This window comes from Rhamphochromis sp. 'chilingali', assembly GCF_963969265.1.
Source record: "Rhamphochromis sp. 'chilingali' genome assembly, chromosome: 6".
In the NCBI taxonomy this organism is placed as follows: Eukaryota; Metazoa; Chordata; class Actinopteri; order Cichliformes; family Cichlidae; genus Rhamphochromis; species Rhamphochromis sp. 'chilingali'.
In genome coordinates, this window is record NC_137933.1 from 19,475,035 (window position 1) to 19,500,609 (window position 25,575).

The 25,575-nt window shown below is 40.1% G+C and overlaps 1 protein-coding gene across 2 annotated transcripts in view; it reads left to right on the forward strand.

Annotated features, from left to right (window-relative positions):
- Positions 1-1,534: 1,534 nt before the first annotated feature.
- Positions 1,535-25,575, forward strand: part of ankrd11 (ankyrin repeat domain 11) — a 120,624-nt gene continuing 96,583 nt past the window's right edge. For both annotated transcript variants that reach the window (XM_080885874.1, XM_080885875.1), the window contains exon 1: positions 1,535-2,110. The gene's annotated coding sequence lies outside the window, so the exon portion shown is untranslated. The remainder of the gene's footprint in view (positions 2,111-25,575) is intronic.

The following is a 25,575-nucleotide window of genomic DNA, read 5'->3' on the forward strand; positions in this document are numbered from 1 at the left end:
TTGTCGATCTTTAAGGACCTGCAAGCTGCGCATATGTTTGCGCAGGATTTACGCAAAACAGCTTTAAAGCAGCACATTTACGACACATCAGTACAGTTACCTTTACCCCCCTCTTTATTGTTGCGAAATTAACCGCAATTTTCAAAGAATTAAAAAAAGAAAAATGTGTGTAATGTATGTAAACGGTTTAAATTAGCAAATTTACTGCTTCCCGTGAAGCCTGCAGTAAAGCGTTGTGGGTGTTTGTTTACTTGATTTTTCAGTCAAAGATGTATCACTGGTCCACCAGAGAGCGCTGTTGGTTAAGATGATTGAGCTGTTTTGGTACGGTGCGATTTAGCAAAATGAATGCATATGAAAACAGACAATGTTGGTTATGTGGAGTTAGATTGAGAGCAGGGTGCTTTTGTGTTTCGGTCCAGTTTAATAATAATAATAATAATAATAATAATAATAATAATACCCGGTATTATTAATGTGAATAAGCTTCAGTCAAGTAAGAAGAAAGAAGAAAGGCTTTGTGGATAATGAAAACAATGTCGTAGAAACGCAGACTGTATGGAACTGTATGTACAGGTCTGATTGAATGGCATAAAAGTGACCCAATGAGAGTTTGGAGTTTTCCTTTCGGCCAATAGGAGCATTCGTATCATCCGTTCACGTATCAGTTTAACCACGGGTCTGTCAGGTTTGTTCACCAGCACGCTCCGGTTTCTTCACAGACTCATCAGCCGAAAGCTGCACTTAGATCACGTCATTAGACATATAAAAGGCCGTGAAACATGCATATCTTAAGAATTATAATAAAAAGTTTTCCAGAGCGTTTTTCACAAGGATAATCATTTACAATTTCAAAGTATCAACCCCAAACCGCCGATAGTGTTGTTTAAATTATTTTACATTCATTAATAAATTCTTAAATACTAAAAAACATGCCAGCGAGTATGATGTATGTATAACTACTATGACTTATGATGATACAGAATTTTTTCTTGCGGGTTACCAGGCCCAATGGTATCAGGAAGGTCAGTATAGCTAAGCTAAAAAGACTTAGAGGGGATAACTACTGCTCTCGTACTAAATGAGTGGTAAATGGACTTAAACGGATTGGTTATAGAATAGCAGTGTGCATAGAGGCACACACCGAGGTCCTGTAGGTAATTATGTGAAGCTGCAGGTGTTTAATTATCACAGGGATTCCCCCCCCTCTCAATAAGTGTCGCAAAATAGCTCACATCAGGGTCAGACAACACGAACTCGCGAATGTCTGTGCGCCTGCGCGACAAAGTCTGTCTGAACTATTTTGTCATAAACAAGTGCTTCCACTTACTGATGCGAGCCAACCGGCGTAAACGTGTCTAGGAACATGTACCACGCGAGCTGGCAATGCGTTTTTATAAAGACAGAAAAACGAGTGCACCCAACGCCCGTACTCCATTTCCTTTTCGTGGTCCTCCAACTATATAATGGAGCGTTGTCTCAGGCGTTTGAAACTGTGACACATGGGCCGCCACGTTGGGGCACGTCTCAAGCTTGGACAGAAAGGTGGATAGGGTGGTTGGGCTGATCCAAAATGGCGTCGTTTTCAAAGTGCACTGCAAAGGTATCCGCCTACAGCATCGTAGCCAATCAGAGCTCGCGTTTCATCCGCGACTCGTTTCCGTGCCGAGCGTCCCCGCACACTGTATGCTAAGGCCGCTCGAAAACCGCTCGAATGGTTTGGCGGAGAGGATTAAAGCGAAACAAAAATAACATCTTTTGATGGCTTATATTTACCCAAGCTAGCCTCGAGCTACATAGGTGGACCGTTAAAGGTCCGTAGTTTTTGGAGAAGATGAAATAGCAACGCTGTAAACGAATTCTCGTGGATATTTTAGTGTTTTTTCTGTGGACGTCTGTTTGTTGGTCTACACGATTTTAACAAGCTAGCGCTAGCCTCGACTCGAATGAGCTGCGATGGTCGTCGCAAATTTATGCGGATGTCTCCGGAGCAGTGTATAGTGAACCGACGGCGACAAATGGGACCATCCAGCATCGGCGGAAAACACCACGGCGTAGACTAAACGTTAAAGATTCAGTAACTGGTTGAAATTGTGGGAATCAGACAGAGGTAGGTGTGCTTTTACTCTCCCTGCAAAGCTAACATGGCAACAACAACAAACTGACTCCTGCTGTCCCCGAGATTAACCCGTTATTATGGTGTGAATGTGCAATGTTTTCGTGCATTTACTCTTTTTAACCAGCGCTTTGACATTGTATCGCCATTGAACTACATGTACTTTTGTTTTTTTCCTCTTAAAATATTAAGAATTACTTCTCAAGTGCAGCTTTATTGAGGGGTTATCCTCTTCATCCCCCCTCCCAAGTGATCCGAGTTTGAAAGAAGGAATCCCTTCTCTTAGATACACATTGAGAAATCGTCTACACTCTGAAGCAAAATTTATTTAGTTGTGGTGAATCATTTTTTGAGCTTGATGTGATTGTCAATGTGTTGACTCTTTAAAATTAAGTCTAAATATCTTAGTCAGCAGCCAATACTGCAAACATTGGTACCCCATGCCCACGTGTGGCATTACTAACAGAGTAGCGCTGTGCGTGTGTTTTTGAAAGGTTTTTGCAAGCAAAGGTGGTTTGATGTAAACTGTCCGCGGTCTTTAGGCTAATAATTGGCTTATTTGTATATTTATGCTTTAAGACTAAGGGGCACCTTTATATCCCAGACAATAATTAACATGACATTACTCAAGAGAGTGCACCAGTAACATCCAAATGTTGACCTATTTTCAAAAGGCACAGTAGCATTGCTCGTTTAGCTGGTGACCTAACGCAATACTGGTCTTCCAGCTTTTCCAGTTAGGTTAGCGTCTTAATTCTCTAGCTCTTATGCATTTGGATATGCTTTGGATTTGTACAACCCTGTGTGTAAACAAAGCAATGAAAGACATAGTCAAAGCTGAAACCAGTGAAGAGGATTTGTTTATGCATTGCGGGTCCACAGGCTGCCCGGATTTTATCACTACGTGCTTGCATACAGTTTGGAGCCTAACTGTATGAATGGATAACTATCTAAATTGGCAGTGTCGGTTCAGTGGAACACCCCCCTTCCCACCTCCTTTAAAAAATATGAAGGAAAGACACAACATGGTGGGGTTTGAGGAAATTGAATATGGAGGAGAAGCTTGCCACTTTGGTGCAGTACCAGTGCTGAGGAAAACACTGCAGTGCCGTTGGTGGTGTTTTATACCAAGATACTGAGTGTTGAAGCTTGTTGGGGCGTTCATGTTGACTACACTGCAGAGGCAGTGATGCATATCTCTGTCTCCCTTGAGCTTGCGTAGGTTCTGTTTGTCTGTGCTATAGTTAAAGCCTCAGTTCCTTTGCTGTTACAGCACAGACTGTTCATGTCCACATGAAGATGGTGATGTGCAGGATTTATGTGTGAAATTTGTGCCTTAGCAGAAATGTAAACAAATTTGGTCTCCAGTAGATCTGGGCGATAAAGATCATTGAAATACGAGCAATAGAAATCACGGACAACATGAAAAGCCAGGGACAATGCTGAACCAGTCATGTGGCTGAAATAGAGTTACGTCCACATCAGGTTAGGTTGACACACAGAGCATAGGATGTGCAGCGAGCAGCAACTCATGTGCTATTGTTTGGGCTACTGCAACTATACACACTAGCACATTAGGAGCGCTTGGCGAGATAAAATGCAAAATTATTACAGAAAACTGTTAATGAAAATCCAGTTAACAGTGTTACTGAAGTGGCACCCCAATGGACATAGACTAAGGGTCAAAAGATGAGGGTACGATTGAAAAGAAGAGTTAGAACAAACTGCCAGCTGCGTTGTTTCCACAAAGGCAGTTAACACAAGCGATTGCTTTTACCCTCTGAAGCATTGCCATCCTTCAGAGTACGCACAATACACTCCAGACTATTTCTTCCATACCATTTCTGTCATATCATGAATGCTTACTTTATTGTAAAAGACGCAATGACAGAAAGTGCAGTTGAAAATGTTGGATTTAAGTAGCTGATTCAATTAACTAACCCTAGTTAACATTTCTCTTGAGCAGCACTTTACCAGCTCTACACGGAGTGCAGAGCTGGTAAAGTGAATGTTGAATGAGTCATACTTTGCTAACATGTTGGATTTTTGGTCACGTTGCACGTAGAGCTGGGCGATATAAGATTTTTTCATATCACGATATGTTTTTTTCATTTCAGGCGATAACGATATCTATCACGATATAAGCCAAATAACTATATTTGTAAGATTTAAATGTGCCGTTGCTCACAAGTAAAATGTGAAATAATCAGCAGCTTGTTTTTATTTAAATATTTATTTCCCATAATAAGTTCATCCATTAAGCGGCCGCGAATGGATGGATGAAGTTCAGCAGGGTAGATGTACTTAAGGAACATGAGACTTTTTCAGATAAATAAAGGCAAATATTGCAAACTACACAAAAGGCAGCCGCTAAAGCGTTTAAGTTTCAAAATAGAACAAACGAAACAGACTAAATTGTCAATTCCACTTAGAAACAAAATATTAATTCTAAAAATAAATCTTAGTTTGTTTTACAGAAGAACAGACAAAACTGACTAACTTTTGTCAATATCAAATAAACTGAGAACTAAAAGGAAATTCTCAATCTCTCCTTGTTGTATAGCTTAGCTTTTCAAACAGTTTTAACAGTTACTTTAGTCTGACAAAAGCCGAATGACGAATTAGCGCTTCCAGTCAGAGACTGAGGCTACGTCCACACGTACACGGGTATTTTTTAAAACGGAGATTTTCCGTTTTCGTTTTAAAAAAGAATCCCGTCCACACATAAAGGCAGAAATGAAGGAAAACGCTGCTATGAACATGCCAAAGCAGCAGGTGGCGCTAGATTCCTAACCGTGCAGAAATGTTGGCCAATCAGAAGTCTAGAAGCCTCGGTGGGAAAAAGTAAACAAAGCTGGGGCATAGAAGCAGAACCGAGTCGTATGTGTGGAGGGACAGTAACTGTGTGTATATGTAAGCATTTAAACACTGCAGAGAGTAGAATTAACAGTAACAGTATTGTAGAAATTCATTTCACCGAAACAATAACGTGGCGCACAGTGTGACGCATGCACCAGTTTATTGTATTTCCAGACTTGCTTTCGGCACAATTTACAGTGCACGCTACTCTGTTTTTTGTCAGACTTGAAATAGCCGAAATACCTTCACACTACGGAACTTCTATGGCTCTTCCGTTCGACAATCTCTCCGGCATTGGAACCATCATCTGTTTTCTCTTCGGTAACCTTCGGTCACGCTCGGTTGATTTCCCTAGTCGGCACACTCATTTCCTCCATTACCCGGGCTGTACGGTGGCTGGCTGCTTCCCAAACAAATACACATGTGCGGCTTGGCACTTGTGCTGTACGTAACAAGTCACACGACGTGACGCTGCGGCTGTGATTGGTTTGGCTCTGCGCTACTTAATTTGGATTGGCTGACCTTTTTTTTTTTTTTAAGAGGACAAGAGCGGCGAGGTCTATCGCGATAGTTTAATTTCTCTATCGAGTAAAAGTTATATCGCGATACATATCGTTATCGTTCTATCGCCCAGCTCTAGTTGCACGTCTGATCCATGTATGAGCCTCACTGCCCATTTCATTGAGACACTATTGCACTTCTCGTGCCTTTAAGAAATGTATGTGTATATGTTTTTGCCTTGGAGCATAGGCAGACCATCATTCAGTGACTTTGTCAGTTTTGTGTATGTTCTCCTTTGTTTCCTTGTGAACTTTGATTTGTACATTTGATTTGTATTTGAATTTTTTGTTCAAAGATATTAGTGATAACTGCCATCCTGGTTGAATTCAGCTGAATTGCATGTCCCGTCTGGTTCCCCTTACTGATGCCTCTGTTTCTAAAATTGCTACCAAGGAAACAAGACATATACTCTCACTGTAACAGGAAGTGGAGTTTTGCTGGGCTTTGATAAGTTATGAGCCTGGATTCAGGCAGGCTGACTTCTGTGATTTTGCTCTTCTGCTGCCCAAGAGTAGTTTTCATGTCTGAGAATAATCTCAAGGGTCCCCCAAAATGTAGAAAATAATTTTGCCTGTGTGTCCATCCCCACTAATCCATTTTCATTTTAAGCCCTAGGTTGTTGCTTGTTTTCCACTAGCATTCTCATTACTGTGGCGTTTTGGGACCAATAAAATGGAGCTTTCTGCTGACCCAGTTTTAAAACTCTGGGCTTGTGTTTTGGTCTGGACAGACAGATACTTAAACTTGTGAAAAGGCCACCACAGATGAGCACCTTCCCTTCTGACAGCGATTTATCAAAGTCATCCTAGAAGCAATTCTCGCCACTCAACAGCCATCTTGTTAACAAATTTGGGCAGTTATTTTGATGCCCCTTTTTATAATTGTAGAACAAGTCTGAGCTCTTATTTTCAGTAGTCACTGGAACAAAATCAGAATGTACAGAATCCCCTGCTCATACAGATTTCAATTCACTCTAAAATAAGAATTGAAGAGCTGTTCCTTTTTTCCCCCTCGCGTAAGATATGCATGTACTTGTATGTGTATGTTGTGATGCTGACTGTATGCAGTTTCTCAGTCAGCATCTCTGGCTAATCCCATTAGAACACTTGAACCACATGCCTTGATTCTTTCTGGTTACAGATTTAATTGATCAAGTGATAAGGGCACTCTGTTATATCTTTACGATGAGTAGATGTGGCCTCCAACACATAGCTGACACTTGTAAATCTGCTGTGCGTAACTGCAAGTTTATCAACTGGAATTGGCTCATGTGATTTCCAGCTTGGATGCTGATTGGCTCTTTTCCTGTTACAGAATTCTCCTATAGAGTCATGAACGTTTGCGTGCCATGTCTCTGATCCTGTCAATTAGGGCTGCACGATTAATTATTAGAAAATCTCGATTCATACTTATGTGCGATCTCATTTCCAAATGACAACGATAAATTTTTTTTAAAAAAGACGACGACGATGATTGTACCGCATTTTGATCCGGGACGTAATCTGCATGAAAACAAGCGCTCACTCTTCCTGCTCAACAAATGACAAGGGCGGAGCCTTATACCACGTGATACAGAAGCTGTGCCGTGTGATGCTAAAATTAGCAGGGGAAAAAACAACGGAGAGCACGTCAGGGATGACGAGAAAGTGACAGGAGAAAATCCGTCCCGGTCAACCACCCAAACATCAATAACGGGAACCTTACAGCGCTTCCCTATACACGTCAAACTCCCGCAGGCACAAAGAAATTACGGAGGCTATCACTTATCACCTGACCAAACATATGGCTCCCATCAACACTGTGCAAAACCAGGGATTTAGGAAAATGATCAACACCCTCGACAAATGCTACACTGTGCCGTCCCGCAACTATTTTTCTATTGTTGCACTACCTGCTCTATACACACAGTGTCGAGCAACGGTGGAGATGGAATTTCAAGCAGTACAACAACAAAACGTGAGACATTTGTTGTTTTTAGGTTTATTTATTGTTTTTATGTTCAGTCTCAACTGTTACGAAGTTGATGTGGAGTTAATAAGTGCAATAAATATTTATACTAGAAAAGAAAATCGTGAGAGAATCGTGATCTCAATTCTAAGCCAAAAAATCGTGATTCTCATTTTATGCAAAATTGTGCAGCCCTACTGTCAATTACAAATTTAAGTTAACCGGGCGATCGTGGCTCAAGAGTTAGGAGTTCGCCTTGTAATCGGAAGGTTGCCAGTTCGAGCCCCGGCTTGGACAGTCTCGGTCGTTGTGTCCTTGGGCAAAACACTTCACCTGTTGCCTACTTCACCTGTTGCCTACTGGTGGTGGTCAGAGGGCCCGGTGGCGCCAGTGTCCGGCAGCCTCGCCTCTGTCAGTGCGCCTCAGGGTGGCTGTGGCTACAATGTAGCTTGCCATCACCAGTGTGCGAATGTGTATGTGAATGGGTGGATGACTGGATGTGTAAAGCGCTTTGGGGTCCTTAGGGACTAGTAAAGCGCTATATAAATACAGGCCATTTAAACTTAAGCCATCTCATACATACACATTTAATAGCTTTATCTTCTTGGTGTGGTTACTTTTCACATTGTTAATAATAATACTGTCACTACCATTATTTCCATTAGGCATGCACCAGTTCAACTTCTTTCTTTCCAGTATGACACTAAAACATTGGCTTAGAGCATCTGCTGATTTGAAGAGTTAAATAGTAAGCCGTGGTCTTCATTGTGGGGAACAGACTGGTAATTGATCTTTTATGTTTCACAGGGTATCAGTATAAAATGTACCAGATAAATACATCCAAGAATACATTTATTCATTTGGTATTTATTTGTAAAATAATAAATAACACAGTGACAAAAGCAAAAACAAAACCTACAGTATCTAACATTTAAGACGAGTGTGTATTTAGGATATTGTGCTTTTTATAGTTCTGTTAGTGAGTTTCTGTGAATGCACCTCGCACAATAATGTAACACAAACTTGCACAACATACTCAGGATGCATGTTGGCAGGAGAAGAGTGAAGTGAATTAATTCCATGTTATTTTATCATAATTGTAAAAACATCTTTTTTAACAAGTATCACACAAAGAGCATAATGAGTGAGAGACGCCAACAGCCTATACATCAACATCATCTTCACTTTTCAGTCATTGCAGCGCACTTGAATAGTGCGGTTATATCAAACAACAATGCAAACATAAAGAGTTGCTGCTGGCATACCATCTTGAAAGTGACAAAGCTTTTACCTTCCCCCATGCTAGCAGCTTATCCACCACTGCTGACAAGAATGTTGCATGAACATGAATATCTATCTCAGCTTTTTTGGTCTGGTTTTGACCAATACCTGCTCCAAATTACTACGTCCCTAGTTGCTTCGGAAGCTCATGTTGTGTTCTGACAGCACGATTGCCTTAAATTTGTGTGTTACCTGATTTATAAAAACACTCATGCACAGTGTTTGCGATTAATCGTGTGTTGTGTGTTCACGGGCAGTTTGTGTAGACAGAGATTATCTGAAACTTTGCTTAAACACTTGTCTGGACAGAGATTAGTGTCGATGCAACCTTACTCAACCGCTGAGGTGTACGGATATCGGCCAGCTGTTAAGCATGTTGTAAACCTTAGTGCTCTGTTTTTCCTCTTCAGTCTTCTGTCTCATTCAAAGATGGACTACCTTTGTTTTGTTTTGTTTTTTGTTGTTTTTTGTTAATGATGAAAAGCTGGTATGAAGGTGAACAAGTCGATGTATTATGCACAAACAACAGAATGGCAAGGAAGAGAACAAGACCTGCTTGATTGCTCTGTTTGGCTGGCTTGACAGTAGCTGTTGCACAGGACAGACAACCAGGCTATTATTGTTAGCAAATCAAGTGATAACCCGTCAGAAGTACAGAATAATGAATTATGCTTAGTTATCAAGAAAACTCAAGCTAAGTAAAGGTAAAATGCAGCGACAGTTGTTCAGTAGCCCTTATGCTTAAAAATATGACTGAGTACTAATAACTATTCAGCAACATGCTTTACTATATTCCTTTAAATGACTGCGGTGGTTTGCAGGTTGTTATTGTGCGTGTTTACTAATTGACCCTGCAAATCGATTTAACTGCTCAATTTCAGTTTTGTCTTTTTAGAGAAGCTGTACTGAACATGTACTTATTGAAATTAATTGTGTGTGTATACCGTGCTTTTTTTTTTTTTTTTTTTTTATTGGGTTTTTTTGTTTTGGTTTTTTTTGGGGGGGGGGGGGTTGTAGGGGGTTTTGTGTGTGTGTGTTGTGTTTTATTTTTATTTTTTTGAACATTTGACAAAATTTGACCTATAGTTTTGGGTAGAGTGATTATAGTACACTTTAAATTTATAGGATTATGTTGTGTACAGCAGTATAAGTTTGTGGCGCTGATTCTATTTTTTGTAGAAAGTGGTGTATGACTGTTATTTCAATAGAATATATGGCTAAATTTCACATTTGTTTATGTAAGGGGTTGTCTTTAAAAAATGTTGTGATATTTACACCGTTGCCAACATTTATGTGTGCAGCATTGAGGGGAAAAAAAGAGTGGTCGTGTGTTTTCTGCTCTCATGTGTTATATAATAATGCAATTCAAAGGTGCCTGGCGCAGTGTTGCAGTACTCTTTGCAGATCCATCTTTAGCTGAAATGGAAGGATAAAACAGTTGTGTTGGTCGTAAGAGAGAAAAGAAGCCTTTAGCTGCAACTCGAGCACTCACTCTGCCTGCCTTCTGTCAATGCAGCGTCTCCCCTCCCCCTCTTGTACTGAGAGTGTGGTCCTTTTAGGTAAACAAGCATGGCTACTCCTATTTCTTGCATCTGCCTGTCTGCCCCCCCCCCCTTCTTCATGTTTAGTTTTTTTCTCTTCCTCCCTGTTTGAGTTGTGTAAATCTTTTATAGCTGCTCTGTTCTAACAGTACAATCTCAGTGGATACTCAAATGGCATCGGAAGCCCTTTGAAATTCAGTCTAGTCCTTTGCCCCCTCCTCTGTCCTCGAAGCGAAATGGAACAAAATGGCGGGCCCCAATGCTGCTGTTTCCCTCAGGGACTGTAGAGCCTCGTTTCAGGTTTTAGAAGGTCCTGATGGTTGATGGAGTCTTTAACTCGTGTTAGATTCTGCTTACTTGCTAGCCTTCCGCTGCAGCACTTTTGATAATATTTTCTCTTCCCTGAGTCTCTGCACATCAAAGGGGAAAGGTTTTCTACTCTGGCATGCTACTACTTCTCCAGAAATGTTTTTTTTTTTTCCCCCCACAGACTTGGCTTTTGATCTTTCTGATCGAAGCTTGAAAATGGAATATTTTTCACTCTTATTTTCCAGGGAAACCTATTGATATGCTAAATTATAATTTTTAGACATGCAGAAAATGTCAAAACTTTTATCACACAGTAGTATACTCCAGGGTTCGATTTATTTAGAGGTCATAAATGCCGTATGGCGTGAGCTGACCTATGCCCTTGGATAGTTTGCCTTCTAGCTAAGATATCTGTAGGTGCGTAGGCCAATGTTTAGTCACACTTTTAGTTCCATTCTGATTGACTCCAAAGAGGCTCAGGTACAAAGTAAACCTAATGTTTGTACGAGCATGTCTTCATAGTTTCATTTTTATGTTTTTCTAGATATGCTACTGTTCACATTCTTCATATGACTCCACGTGTGTCTTAAGGAATAATTAATAGTTGAAAGTCTTGGCTATAAAAAGCTTCATCTCATTTGTCCATTCAAACTGAAAGTGTCTGAATTGGTAACACTATTAGGCAAATGGCTGCATTCTTCAATCTGGGCAGGCATGAATTAGGGGTGTTGTAAATCTGGAGACAACAGTTGGTGTTTGAGTGTACGGATGAGCAGTAGACTGCATGGAATGATGTATTATCCATATGTGGGGTTGGAAATGTCCTGAGGTTAGTCGGCCAGGTCTCTAAGCTAATGGCGCAGACAGTCTGTGTGATGCGTCCTGGTCTGTTCAGATTGTCTCTGACACATGGGGAAAAGACATGACAGGGTGCTTATCTGATCTCTCACCTTCTATGTTTCTCCCTTCTAATTTACAGATTATTTTAAATGGCTTTTCCATGTCCTTCCAGAGCTTAAATGATGCATTTGTGGTTTTAAACCCTCTGAAAAGCTGTGTTTTCTCAGTCAGAGGCTTTTGTGAATGCCATTAGCTCTTTAAATGGCTTTTGTGTAAATCACTGTTTTAAAGATGATTTGTCAGAGCCATTGGTGCTGCCTGTAATGTGGTTCTTCTGTACAGATGTACACTTGGAAGTTGGTGGCTTCTGCATAGACAAGCCAGTGTGGTCATAGCAAATTGGCAGGCATGCAGCCGTCTGCACGAAGCCTAATGTGGACCTTCTCAAGAGTTATGTTACCCAGACCAAAGTGGAACCTTTCATACTTAGAAACGTATAATACACCACTGTACTGCTGAGCTTGCAATATACCAGTGTAAGCACAGTGGAACAGAGAAGAGGAGAGAAACTATTTGGATTTGCTGTGCAAATTCCCATCAGTGTTCAAAGTTGTGTTGACAGCCTTCTCTTTCTACATGACATATTAATAGAAGAATCATGCCACACTGATTGTAAGCACTCTATATGAAAGACATTTTGGGTCTGTTCCTTTCTGTTCTCTGCAGTGATCTTGTTTTTTGTCTGTTACTTACCTTTGTCATCTTCTGATAAAATAAAATATGTTTTGGTTTTATTGCCGAGTTGAGAAATGGTTTCATTCTGACAACAATTATGCTCAGAGGCCCACAGCTATATCAGCTTTCTGCTGTCCTGTAGTGCCCTCTTTATTTTGGGACTAAGCTATAAGCTTAGACTTGGGTAAGGGGGTTAGGACAATGTGCTGAGTGGGGGAGGGTAGAGTGGGGTGGCCTGGCTGAATCTCAATCACAGAGACCCTTTCGCAGGAGCAGTGCTGGCCTTTTGATGGGCCAGCTGCAGCCATTCATGCGCCCATTTACATTGAAATGCAACAACAGGAAGGGGGGAGGGGATGGCTGCAGGGAGATGGGCCTCTGCGGTGGGATGTGAATGAAAAGTAAAGGCAAACCTAAATACCAGAGAGACAAGATCTGCTCGTATACATGCATCCATTATCCCCCGCCCCTACCCCCAATGCTGCGGGGTAGTATATGTAACACAAAGGGTCTGAGCACCCTTTTTGACTAGTACAAGCATTTTCACAACTCTGCTGTTTTCTGTCTTTACAATCAGGCTGGTTTCTATAAAGAGCTTGTGATTCTCGACACTGTCCATGTTACATGTTACTCTTCTCTTCACCTATTGTTAATGTTGTTGTACTTTGCCTTCTTCATGTTTTGTTTTGGGGTTTTTTTTTGGTAATTGCCTTCAGTTGTGTGACATACTTTGTCAAAGCTTATTTATGGATCCTGCATGGGCCATGAAGTTTCAAGTTCTTGTTTCTGGCTTGCTGTAATGGAGGTCATTGCTCTATTGGTAGAAGAGGCCTGGTCCATTATTCATTAGGGGCTTCAGACATAAACTGTAGTTCAGACAAATGAGGCCACTGTGTCAACACTGTGTCAGTTCCTCTAGCTTTCCAGGATAACTTGGATGTCCTCGTAGTTGTGCATGTGACACTGTTGAAGGATATTGGGGGAATGTGTTAAAGCCATGCTTAGACTGGCCGTAGCATTGCATCAAAAACTGCAGGCTTTTCAGTCTGAAGCATGAAAAAAACACAGATGAAAGCCTGAACTCTTTCTCACAGCGCACTGTAACATCCTCTAATAAATATACATCATTGGCCTTTCATATATGTTTAACTGCACATTTATTGGGGAGAGACCTACTCACGATTATTCAAATGAATAAATTATATGCATTTGTACAATGGTTCTGTTATTTACAAAAGAGTTACTTATCCCTATTTAAGGTACTCTGCTAATTTTACGCCCGAGACCAAATTTAGAACATTTTGTGGACATTTCCTGTTCGGTAAAACCTTTATTGTGACTTTGTTGAACTGGTACATGAAGGCTGTTAGTGAAGCTCTTAACAGTTAACAGCTAGGACAAGTGAGAAGAGGTCACGTGTACGGGACAGTACATAAACTACATATGTCTGGAGCTTATCATGAAAGTTTGGGGAGGTAGAACAATAACACAACTTTGTCACTTTCTGTTTTGTGCAATCTCACATAACCACATTTCTATTGTCCACGTGTTTGCAGCTGAAGGTGCACCCACAGGGTTTGTAAACCATACATGACACACAGGCTGGCGAGAAGGAAAAAGGACAAAGCTGCTGCTGTAGACAAAGTCACTTTTTATGATGACTTAATTCTAAAATATACCAGAAATGCAAGTTATTTTTGTCAGTATTGACATTCACAAGGAGGCAGTTCCTCCATAGAGGGAAATTTTTTTGTTGAGGTTTGTTGGTTTGTCTCTGTTAGTTTCTGGATAAATGGAAAAGCTAGCAGACCCATTGATACGTAACCTAGTGTAGAGGTTAAACATGAGAAATAAAAGAACCCCATTAAACCGTGGTAAGGATCCAGATTACTTTCATTATAATTAGGACATAATGTGCTGGGCAGACATAGCCATTTTTTTTTTTTAAATGTTTGACAAAGGCCTTTTGTCCTTGATTAATTATTTGGTCTGTAGGACAGATTTAGGGTGACTGTAGGTGGTTCAAAACTGCTTCCATTTGAAAATGATTGAGGCTGCTGCGCACCGCTCTTCAAGTGCTGCAGAATATATTTTAATCCTTCCTGAGATCTGTATGTTGAGACCACCCAGTCTCACAGGAACATTTCTCTCAACCTCATGGCTTCATTCTTAGCCTGACATATGCCATAAACTCTAGATATCTAGACAACCTTTCCAGAGTATTTTAGTCAAACACAGTCCACTCAAGTTGTAGAAGTATCTCAAGTCCTATTTGCAAAAGTAGGATGCACCGTAATGGTCACAACAAAGAGCAAATTTTAATCCACGTGATATAGTTGCTTATGTACTGAGTTTCATTTAACATAAACTCAAATTCCCCCAAATCCCATTTCTCTGTTATCAGCCAATCCTGACATTAATGCCCTGCAGTTTGGCCAAAAAACTGAAACTGTTGCTCATTCTCCAGTAGTGAATTAAGTAGCAAGGGGTTTTCCCGCCTTAAAATGTCCCTTTGGGGGGAAGGGGTGACTGGTTACTGTAGTTAATATGATTGCCTATTATGCTGCAGACACAGAGCACAAAAATATTATGGAACATATATTTGTAACCTGATTGACATAAAGCTGTGCACTTTTAGGGGGTTTACATTTTTAACATATTCTAAACAAAAGTCAATTATACTGAAGTACATAACAAATCTGATTCATTTTTTTATTTCAACATTTTAAGTGTAGAGGGAATTATCTTTTGGGGCTAACAAAAAAATTCCCTGAAACCAGTAGCTAATGTGTTTAACCCAGCTGTCATCAAGCAATGGAAAATCACATCATCTCAGTCAGCCTGCAACAGGGACTTTCCCTGCTGAATATGTGGCAGCTCAGAGCAGTTTCTTAAAGCTACAGGCTAACATGTGTTTGGCTCTCAGACTGGGCTTGTACGTCCGCATTGTATTTCTGTGTCACACACTGTGATACTTCATAGATGTTTGTTTTTTGCCCAAAAAGGAAGCAGTCTAAATGAGAAGTGGAAAACAGGAGAACAGGAAATGTATAAGGCATTTGAAGTTGGTCTGGAGCAGCCATTAATCTTTCCAGCATTCGCTGTGTTTGTCTTCCAAAGCCTGAAACAGTCGCAGATCTGTGATTGGATGACTGCAGTTAACCAGAGACTGATCCTTTTTTTTTTTTTTTATGCTAAAACCTTCTGTCCTATAAATATACTACTGTGTGTGTGTGTGTGTGTGTGTGTGTGTGTGTGTGTGAGAGAGAGAGAGAGACTGTGTCACTCATACTCCCTGCATTGAATCTTTTTATAGAAACGGCAGCTAGCAGTGTAATCTCTGGTGTGGATGTAGGGCAGTCTTTTATTCCTCCTCATTACTTATGCAAAGCCAGTTTTCACCCACAATCAGAGCTTAGTCTGTTTTGAATGTACAGTTTTTTTGTTTTGTTTTTTTACAGAAAGGTGTTGGAGGAGGACCACATTAGTGCTTTAAAGTTTCAGCACTTGTACTAGAAATTGTGCATGTGTGCGATCGTGTTGCTTCTCCCTTTAATATAATTCTAAAACCTATTGCCTCATTTTCCAATCCATAACTATCTTGCAGGATTCTGTTTACATTTGTTTTGTGAGCACAGCACAGTTTTGTGGGATTTTGAACTGCAACCCCCCCCCCCCCCCACCCCCAATTACATTCATCCTCCAACAAGCACCTCTAAGACATGTAGCAAAATATGTTTGTTTGTTTTTTTGTTTGTTTTTTTATTTAGCAAGCGAGCTCTCAAGGCTTTGATATTGATGCCAAACCCTTAATTGTTTTTAAATCTTAAATCTTTAAATCTCCAGAACTTCTAATGTGCTTCTATTTTAAAGTGCCTGTTTAATTTCCTGCAATTTTTGTCAGAAACTATTGATACTTCAGAGTGTCATTATAACCGGTAAGCTTTTGGGATCATTAGACGTTGTTATATATGTTAAAAGAGTGTTTGCAGAAGGATATAAAAAATAAACTTATCAATATCAATATCCTGCGGCATATTTTTATTTTTGGAATCTAGCTTTGCATACTTCGTTGTTCAAAATCATGCTTAAAGGTAGAGGTCCTCTGTTCATCCTTTGTCTGAAACAAAACATATTAGCTTCCTTTAAGCTGTCTATCTTCTGATTGGTTGCACCTTGCAAACAAAAGGTTTGAACAGTGAATGGATGGAGCTGCTGTGCTTAGAGAGAGCTGTGTGCTTTTGTCATTAGGGATATCCTGTCTTACTGGTATTAAATCAAAGAGTAGAAAGAGAAACTCTGAAAGTAAGGGTTTAGATTAGTCTAAACCATGAGATTTATTATTTATAACTTGTACATACACACACCTTACTATTTGACAATGGCAATTTAATTGCATGTAAATAATGACAGAAAATAATGAAAAGCATAGTAAATTCATTTTAAAGCTAGTGAGTGTTTTCTTTTTTTTTTCTTTTTTATGGTCGCTTCTCTGGGGTTTTGGTCCTTCAGAATAAATAAAGGTTTAATGTCTTGCTTGCCTCCTTTGCCATGCCAGCGTAACGTAATTTTCCTCAATTCGATTGTTGATTTGTACTTGTATGGATATGCTCTTCATGTAGCCATTTGCCACAAATGCATGCTTGTCATACTCACGTGCAACATATCTGTTTAATTTCATCATATTGCCCTCTGTGATTCCTGGATAGATGATATTGTCTGCTGAACTCAGCCCCGCTGTGCGCTGTTATGCTGCTCTCTCACACATTTGGCTCGACTCCACTCATGTCCTCTTGCTTTCCACATCCCAGCCCTCTGTTCTCTCCCCTCTCTCCAGCTTCCACTTTGCCTCAGCCACCATTTCCTTCGCATTTCAGAGCCCAGAAATATGCTTGCACACTGCATCCTCACATGCTCATCTACCCTCTCTCTGACAGTCTCCTCCCCCATCTCCACCTCTATGCAGTAGCCTTGGTTCCTCAGGAAGCACTGTGTGCAGGAGGCTAAGGGCGTTGAACCTAACTGTTTGCCTTGTTTCCTACCATGACAACAGTCGATAGTAAATTATAAGCACACACCAACAGGATTAATTTACAGGAATGCAAGTCAAAAGGCTGGTGGATTTCGATGTCGAAGCATAGGCACTATATAAAACTTAGGGTAAAGCTGACTGTTTCATTTTTACTGAGCATAATATAATCAGAATGTAAGTATAAAGAGTTGCCCAAGAGCAGTTAAAGGTTTCTGCATTTCTTGACTTTTATATTTCTACAGGATGAGTATGTGTCTTGTTTTCTTAAAATCAATTACCTTTGCTTCATATAGGGAGCTTTAGGTAGAAAGATTTGTGTGAAGTGAGGGGAACAATTTTCACTCGCGTACAAGTGCACCTTGATAAATAAAATGCTGTGTTGTAATACTGCCGTTGCTGTTCTCTTGGTGATGTATTAATAGTATTTTTTTTGAGTATTAAATGGCCACTATTCAAACTGCTGTGTTTTTCTGCTCTAGTGAGTGCATGGCAGTCATACCTCCACAGAAAGAGTGGAGAGAGTTAGTAGCTTGGTTTTCATCCATGAGATTAAAGTGCTCTGCAGCAACCTCATGTGCAATTTGTCTTCTTGCGTCTTAGGAGTAAGAGAAGGAAAAAAAATACACAATGCTCGTGGGGTGTATGTGTTCATGATCTATATCCTTTATCGGGATACTGCGTGTTGTCATAGCATTTTTAGCTTCAGTGACAGATCTTTAGAGGGTAGTATTTGCTTAACAGAAGCATATATAGCCAGAGACTAATGTAGCTGTTTCTTCCACGCTTTCCAGTAGTTTCCCTGCTTTAACACATACACACTGTGTGTTGGTGCTTAGACAGCTTCCTAATGGGAACAAAATGGGAAATCTAAGAGAAACACAGTGTTTGTGTGTGGCTGCATAGGGATGCTGCCAGTAAACTCATCAGAACATGTTGAAAGTCTGAAATGGCTTCTTGTGAATTGTGTGGTTTTGTGCGGTTACTCTTACCAGTATATAAACTAGGACGTGTCTTCATACCTGTTTTCACTCATGATTCTTGTTTCACTCACATGTAGCACACAACAGGAGATGCTTCCTATCAGACCTAATCTGATATCTAATTAGGGCTGAACGATATATCGCATTTGCGATAATATCGCGACATGATCAAGTGCAATTTTCTAACCGCAAAGGCTGCGATTATACTGCGATTATATTATACAATTCATGGGCTGCATCCTCCTGAGGCCGCATTTGTAGACCGATTACGTCACAGCGACGCGCCGAAGGCTGTCCAAATTACTACCATATCCCAGAATTCATAGCGCGGCCCAGCCAAACTCCAGTTTCCAGCAATGGCGGCCGCTACTAAGTTTTAAAATTACTCATACTAATCTTTCTGGGTCACAAAATAAACTTTTAACATATTTTCAGGCGAGAAAGTAGTTGTGTAAACATCAAATATCTGCTCGGTTTATCAAGATATCCCATATTTGCAAAAGTGCTTCGACGTTTTCAGAGGCGTCTGCTACCCACCAGCTCGACAGCTAGCCGGGAGCTCGAGGGTTACTGATGCGGCCGAGAACGGCACAACTCCCGGCACATCATTTTCAGATCACCGCGGAGTTTCGCTGCTCGGGTTAAACGTAATATATAAGTCACTTAGACAACCTAAAAATGTTATTGTTGGGCTTTTTTCAGTGTTTTGTTTGTTCGTGAGTAAATCGGTTTGGCTGAGATTAAAGTTATTAGATTAGATAAAATAAAACTTTATTAATCCCCCGGGTGGGTTCCTCCTTGGTTTTCACACAGCTGACTAAACGTCAAACAGAAAACTTATTAAACAGAAGTATGAGACAGTCGAGAATTTACACCAGTGTCTGGTTATATTTTAGATAGCAAGAAGCAGACGGCCGAGTTTATTAAACTCCACCGAGACAGCGGTGACGCTAATCAGAACTAGCCTTCTGATTAGCTAATCAGAAGGCTAGACCGTCCAATTTCACGCCTTTAAACTTTAAAGGCGTGTTTGTGTGTGTGTTTATACAATTGCTATTATGTTTGCACTTTATGTGTAATGTTACTGACTGCAGAGATCAGTAAGATGTGTGTATTTTTTATTTATTAGTTTTATTTATTTAATATTATTTTTTAATTGAATGACTGTCTAGTAGTTCACAGATGTCGAAAAACTGAGTGTGGTAAAGCCACTGATTTTGTTTATGTATATTTCTGCAATCTGCACATTGTACTGACTTTCATTTTAATGTTTACACCAGGGTTCCTTGTCAGCACTTTATGCTCAGATGTTTGTAAGCTAAAAATAAACTATTGTGTATGTTCAAATATACTGTTGTGATTGAAGAAGTTAAATAAAAATGTCAGTCATCAATTCATGCATCACCTCATGTCATCATAACAGAGGTCTGTCTTCCAGGAAAGAACAGTTTAAAATTAATGTAATATAGTATTGGCCATACTATATGATGTATTGCTTGTCTTTGTTTAATAATACAGAAGACAAATACCTTAAAAAATAATCGCATATCGCATCGCAATATTGGGGCAAAAAATCGCAATTAGATTATTTTCCATAATCGTTCAGCCCTATATCTAATACTGAAAATGCTCCATGATGAGTGTTCATCTTCTAACTTACAATAACCTGGGTTACTAGGCATTCATTGAAATGCATGTTGGTTGGTCTAATCCTGATTCAAAAATCTAACTGGGTATTGCCAGTAATGTGGGCCAGTCTGTTGACTCAAGTTCTATGTCGTTCCTTGTTTACTTCGTCACATGTCAGATGCAGCTCATGGGAGGGCTAATGAAGCATAGAAGAAGCTAACAGCAAAGAGGCAGCAGATTAGAGATATTTCGTTCCTGCTTCACCAACTTTTATTTCTATGTTTGCAAAAGTTTTTTAGTTAACTGCAAACTGTGGGAACGTCAAAGGGGTCATGAATAAAAAGCTCCAGCGATGATGCCTTGGCTTCTCTTAGTCTCTTCAGTCAGATATTTTAATAGGCAGATGCTTTTAGTACTAATTGGGAAGCTTTTATTAATAGTATAGTTTTAATATAATGTGTATGTTTTGTTTGTTAAGTAAAAGATGTAGAGAATTGCTGTACATTTTAAAATACATGTCTAATTATAAAGTTTAACTTACAAAACTTACAGCATTCACATATGCTGTGGCCCTTTGTATGTACTCGGTATGTCCATACGATATTCAGACTCTTTTACTACATTTTCAAGCATGTTTGGAGTCTATGTAGCCAATGCTGTTATGCTACATACTGTCAAACTCAGAAATCCCTTCTTTCTACTAGCACATATATCTGATGAAAGGCTGCAGAATTAAAGCACTTCTAAATGGGATGATTCTTTTTGATACACCCCTTAATCTCACTATTGCAGTATTTTAGCTCCACAATTTTGTTTGTGTGTCTGTGTAAGTACTTGATGACTATGACTTGTAGAGTTGTTTTGACTTTTGACTGTGTTCTGATGTATTATTTTTCTAATAAATACAAATTTAGTTCTTGCGTATTTTTTGGATGTCTTTATTTGCTACAGGCTTTTGCGTTTAAGTCAAGCCTGATGTTATCTTAAGGCACTTTCACATAGGATGCGGCCATCTAGGGCTGTGCGATATGACCAAAATCTCATATCCCGATATAAAACCTCTATGGACATTGGCATTTTTACATGCTCTGTTGTAGGGCTGGGCGATATATCGAGTTTTTTAAAAATATCAATATATTTTCATACGAGATATAAGATGTGACAATATCCTTTATATCGATATAGTCTATGTTACGTTATAATTATACTTGTGGAGCCACAAGTTTGCCTCTCTTTCGTCCACTTTTGTCTCTACGCAACGTTACTCGGCCTCGCCTCTCCTTCACTGAATACAACTCCCCCTCCCCCATAGCTTCACCTGCAGGCAGCGACCAGATGGACACGGCAAATCTCCGTTAGCGAGTTGTGGGGCTGGATGGCGTCAACGTGTTAGCGAGCTAACCGCGCTAACGAGCTAACCACGCTAACGACATGCAGCCCACAGGGGCTGCACGGCCTAAAATCCTTTCATTTTCTCAAAAGTTGACAGCGCGCCTTATGCATGAATTCTGGTTGTGCTTACTGACCGCGAACCGATCTTAGGTGGTACACGGCGCTCAGCAATCTGTCAAAAAAATGTTTTACGACTTTGGTAAGCTACGGACCTGCAGCGCTTCATTGATTGTCGGAGCATTACGGCTACCGTAGTCTGGAGCCTCGCAGAGTGATACGTACTGTGCTTCGACGTAATATTACCGTATTGTGTGTGTATAAGGACCATAAATGGCACCTGTTAAGAGACATGGTTACGAAGCGGATTTCAAACTCAAGGGTGTCAGTCACGCAGTAGAAGTTGGGAACAGAGCAGCTGTGAAATCTGTCTTTGTTATTATGCTCAGCATCTGTTAGTTTACATTTTGACTGCACAATTATGAGCTTTTTGTTATGCACAAAAACAACATTGTTTTCTTTTATTTATGGAGCATGATTATTTAATAAATGCTGATAATTTATTTTTGAGTAATTTCTTCATGTAAATCTACGCTGTATGTAAATAAAAATGCCTGTGTGACATCTGGGACACAGGGTGACTAAGAACTCTTTTTGTTCTTAACTTATGGCTTTAAAAAAATATCGAGATATATATCTTAAATCGCCACCCAGCTAAAAAATATCGAGATATGAATTTTGGGTCATATCGCCCAGCCCTACTCTGTTGTCAGTTAATGTGTAGGTTTTAGTGCATTTGACAATGGCTCATGTCAGCTATGTGGATAATAATAATAATTCTATCACACATCAATGCTGCAATCAATGCTGCAGTTCTGTACTGTCCAATAATTGTTCTTATCATGTTATCTGCATCTTCTAGAGAGGCATGCTGTTTTATGGAGAACAGACTGTGCGTTTAAAGAAATCCATTTAATAACCGTGTGTAGAACTGGCAAGCTGGCTTTGTAGCTGGATATTTGATTTAGTGTATGTGTTGAGACAATGTGTGTCAGCTGGAGATATTTATTAAATGCCTGCTTTTTTACTGGCTAAGAAATGTGTGGGTGAGCGGATGGCTGCAGGCTTTTAGAACCAGCACAGTTGACTCGTTCTGTGGTGTTAGAGCATGTGCGGGTGTTTATGTACCATGTGCTGCTACTCCTCCATTTCCAATATTCATAGAGCTCTGTCTTTCACTGAAACCATGGCAACAGAAAATGACAAATGGCAGAACTGTGGAAATGCTCAGGTTGTGTGCGAGGCTTAATGGCTGAGCAAGCTTTCTCGGTTTAAACATTTTTTTTTTTTTTTTTTTTTTTGTGTAAACTGCATCAGTGAACACCATGGCTGGCCTTTTCCTACTCTACAATCCTATTGTTTAACACGAGCGGCACAATAAATACATTTTTCATTTTGCAGTCCCATATCTTAGCTCTTTTAGTTTAGTATGTTTGCAGACAGCAGTGTGTGTAGTCCATCAGACATTGCAGTGCAATTTTCGGCTTTGTGCGTTTTTTGAAAAAGGCGAGCAGGAAATATTTGTGTTAAACTAGCCTATAGCTTTAAGTGAGGAAAAGCCATTTCTAATAAATGGAACAAAAATATTTCAGATGAACAAATAGTAAAATGCTGGTTTTCATATTACAGACTATAGATTTAGTGTGATGTGTAATGTGATCTTATTGTATGTGTTTGCAATAGAAGGATCCTGTGTGTGTGTGTGTGTGTGTGTGTGTGTGTGTGTGTGTGTGTGTGTGTGTGTGTGTGTGTGTGTGTGTGTGTGTGTGTGTGTCTGAAATTTTAAGCTTAAGGAAGTTGGTCCTATGAAAACCGCCTTTTAAATGGCATTCCATATCAATCACATGATATGAAGAAAGGAAGAGAAGAAACAAGTGTAGCGTAGTTGGAATGTACTGATGGAGAGAATGGGTCTGAAAGGCACTGCTGTTTTTGGCAGTTTTTTCTGGAGCATCAACCAGTGCCTCTGCTGTAAAATAGGACAGTGGCAGGCCAGCAAATCCACCCACTCCAGCCTACACCATGTTGACACCGATGTGCAGGTTTATATTGCAAAATATAGCAAGGGTTCTTAGAAGAAAACGTGTTTTGGATTTAACGTATTTGAAATCCGTCACTGTGTGAAATGGATGTATGTGACCATGACTCCCTACAGCACTTGTTTGCAATGTTGTTATGATTTTGGCAGCTGTATATTAAGAAATTATTAGGAACATAAGACTTTCCTTGCTCCTCATTTTCATGTCTTTAACTACTGAACTCTAGTAATGTTTAGTATTCATTCTGACTGCAAAAAGTGGCTATTTTTAGCTTTAGATTGGACAAATCTTGCTCAGTCTACTTTTCTCACACCCACACTTGTAACATATGAGCACAAGTTGCATGCTCTTTTATTTTTCTCCTTTGTTTATATGGATCCCTGTGATGATTAACCAGTTGAAATCCCGTGGATGTTTCACCTAGTGAGATAAGATTGTCCTCTGCCGTAATCTTTGCTCTCGTGATGAGACCTTGGATTCTATTTTAATTTTTAAAAAGCACCTCTGAAATATGAATTTCACAGCTATAGTGCTTTCATTGCGGTCCTTCATTTTAATTCTGTCTATATTAGATAAAAGGCTCACTGGAAATGATCGGTTTTTACAGTAAAACGAGAAGCATTCTTTTTCTGAAGACCACCCTGTATATGCCCTAGCTGTATATTGAGAACACATGCAACACATCTCGAGTCCAGCATTTGAAAAGATGTATTTTGAATGTGAGGATTTTTTTCCCTCAGTCCAGAGAGCTTGTTACCTTGACAACAGCAGTGGAGCCGTAGTGAAGGGAGCTGAGCGTGCGAGCGTGTGAGCTGAGCTTGCCGCGGCATGGCTGTGCCGAACAAACAAGCGCTGTCGCTAACTGTGTCACGAGTGCTGCTGCTGCCTTCTCATTGCAGCCCTTCTCCCCCTCCCCTCACTCCTCTTCTTTCTTTTGAAATCAGGCTTTTATATAGCTGGTTTGTTGTTCAGCTGGTATCCACCCTTCACAGCCCTCCAACAGACTCTCCTTCTTATGTTTTCTAAAGAAGCAGTTTGTCCCAACTCCCTGCTTCCTTATTCACCCACTTATTCTGTTTATTTTTCCTCCGTTCTTCCATGCTGAAGCATGAGTGTATGTGGTGTTTATATTTTTTTATTTATTCATTTATTTTTTAAATAAAGCTTCAAATGATGGTGTATGCATTGGTGGCTCGTGCTGGAGATGTGTAGGATCGCTGTGCTCTGGTCCCTCCCTGCAGAAACCAGCCTTTATCAATAATGTAGATGTTTTTGAAGAGGAGATGTGCGGTGTGCATCTCTTTTTCTCTCTCCTCCCCTTGGCCCATCCTCCCTCCCCACAGCTGTCTACCCACACCCTCCAGTATCAGGTTTCCCCTCCAGTGTTTGCGCATAGAGGAGCAGATGACTGAATCTAATTAGTTAAAATATTACAATAAGGCCTGATACCTGATCCTTTGACATACTGCAGGCTGAACCCAGGCTGTTCTGCTGAGCTGCTGTTGCTTCATATTGTTTATCTCAAACTCGATATAACCACGGGTTTATCATCAACACCAGGCACCCTTCAGATGCTATTAATGGTTTACATGTGATGTTACGTCCATATGGGGACCCCCACCTCAAGGGCAAAGCAAGACTTTATTTCAGTACAAGCCAATTTTTTTTTTAATTGTTTTTTTTTTTTTTATCAGGTGTGTTTCGGCAAAATGGTGGTTGCAGATAGTTATTCCAGGGTTTCCACCAGAAAAGTCATTAAGGATTGGTGGCTGTGACTGGGAATCAGGGTAGGGTGGGTTGCAATTTAATGTAACATTCAATTACTGTGGCTTTATCCACCCGTGAAACAGTAATTGTGTGCCACTAGGGCTGCCACAAACGATTATTTTGATAGTCGACTAGTCACCGATTATTTTTGCGATTAGTCGACTAATCAGATCATCATCCATTGGACGTAAAACTACAGCTTATTGCACCAGCAGCATCTGCTCTTATATAACTATCATTAGCTTACAGCTTTAAGTGTTTAAGGTCTGTGCTAACTAAAAATAAAGACAAGATGATAGTTTATTAAATTTTAATGAAATCTGCAGATTGTTTCGGTGAAGTTTAATCAACTCCTTGCTATCTAAAATATAACGGGACACCGGAGTAAATTTTCCAGCATCTCACACTTCTGATAATCAGCTGTCTGCTTGACGTTTATTCAGCTGTGTAAGAACTATAACTTTAATCTCAGCCAAACCGATTTACTCAG